The sequence below is a fragment of the Pseudorasbora parva genome, chromosome 11 (assembly GCF_024679245.1).
Source record: "Pseudorasbora parva isolate DD20220531a chromosome 11, ASM2467924v1, whole genome shotgun sequence".
In the NCBI taxonomy this organism is placed as follows: Eukaryota; Metazoa; Chordata; class Actinopteri; order Cypriniformes; family Gobionidae; genus Pseudorasbora; species Pseudorasbora parva.
In genome coordinates this window covers 42,366,022-42,367,723 of record NC_090182.1, presented here as the reverse complement: position 1 = coordinate 42,367,723, position 1,702 = coordinate 42,366,022, and the positions used below count along the sequence as shown (strand labels likewise).

Here is a 1,702-nt window from a genome sequence, read left to right as displayed (position 1 = left end):
TGCCATTTGAATAAGTTGGAAATGTCTGTCTTAATGCTGCGGGGATAGTTTGTGGCTGTTTCTCCTTTTTATCGTCTTGTTGTCAGCGTAAATGAGTTGACATGGCATTAATTATTCCCGCTGCTGTACCATCATGTAGCAAATGCGACATACCGTTGTTTTTTTTTATCCATCACTCTTGCCAACACCATCATAGCTTACAAAGAATCCAAAGTTCACCCAAACACCAGACCTGTTGGTTATTGGAGGATCTTCTATGGTTTGTTAAACGCAATAGCCATTTTGCGACGAGCATTCAGCGCTCTGAGTAGGCTACCTACTGAGTAAGCGAGCACCTGACTGAGCAGCCTAAAACATATTTGGTGTTTTTTTTTTTTTCACTTCGGCGGTGTCAGGGGCATTGCCTGTTATGTCGTTTTGAATATTGTTGAACGCATGTTATTTTATTTCACACACTTTTTTATTTTTCCAAGTCTAATTAATTAGTCCGAGAACCGTTCGGTACATAATGCGTACCGCGTACCGAACCGAAAGCCTCGTACCGAACGGTTCAATACGAATACGCGTATCGTTACACCCCTAATTACCAGGGAGTTTGCGGTATGGTTGCTTTGAGTTTGTGGTTTTGTTTTGGTCTGAACCTTCAGAAAACTTTAAAGGAACTGTATGTAAGAAAAGTATTTCAGTTAATCATTAAATGTCCCTGATATGTCACTAGACATTAAGAAATCATGTTAATTTCAAATACTTATATCCCTGACAACAGTAGTCCGGCCAGGATATTGTCATTTAAAAGTTGTTGTTGCAGCCCTCAACTGATGTTGTGTTTTAGCCTGAAGCTCCGCCCTCCACCTATCGACCAATCACAAAGTCAGTAGTGTTTCTGCATCCGGGTTGCCAGATCTGCTCTAGTTACCACAGCTGTAGATCTACAAACGTTCCTGCTGATCCTGCAGCCTATCTGGCAACCTCGAGTCAGGTGGAGGGGGAGAGGGGATACACCGCTCTACAGTCATTTGAATGTGATTGGAGTACCAGTTTTGGCCACAATCTTACGTACACTTCCTTTAAATCGACTATATAATGACTAGCTCAGAATTTTTTTGTCCGATTGAAACAAATCACACATCATTTTTGAAAATGTACTGATTGCGATTAATTTTTCCAGTATGGGTCACATATATATTAGGCTTTCCTGTAGCTCAACCAGTAGAGCGTGGCGCTAGCAACGCCAAGGTCATGGGTTCGATTCCCAGGGAAAGCAAGAACTGACAATAATGTAAAATGTGTACCTTGAATGCAATGTAAGTCGCTTTTGATAAAAGCGTCTGCCAAATGCATAAATGTAAATGTAAATATATATGGTAATCATTTTCATAGTTTGTACTCTGGAATAGCAATTAAACAAACAAAAGCTACATTAAAAACACTTTTTATGAAGAAAGTATACTAATGGGCACTGTAACACACACACACACACACAGATCAGAAACAGCATGGCTACCCTGCAGTGGAGTTTCATCTAAATTCACTGGCACAGGTTCAACCATTGTCAACACAGTTTATACAGCCTTTGTGTTTTGTCAATTGATTTTGCATAATCTCTTTAACGCAACTCGGGCATGTTTTCATTTTTGGAGGGGAATTTACTCATCACTCTTAAGTCCCAGTCAGGGGCTTCTTTTGGCAAAGTGTGTGCACC

At 40.4% G+C, this 1,702-nt stretch overlaps 1 non-coding gene across 1 annotated transcript; it reads left to right on the top strand.

The window, feature by feature from the left end:
- Positions 1–1,189: 1,189 nt before the first annotated feature.
- On the top strand, positions 1,190–1,264 carry trnaa-agc (transfer RNA alanine (anticodon AGC)). The gene has a single exon. It is a non-coding gene; the product is annotated as a tRNA-Ala (tRNA).
- Positions 1,265–1,702: the final 438 nt, after the last annotated feature.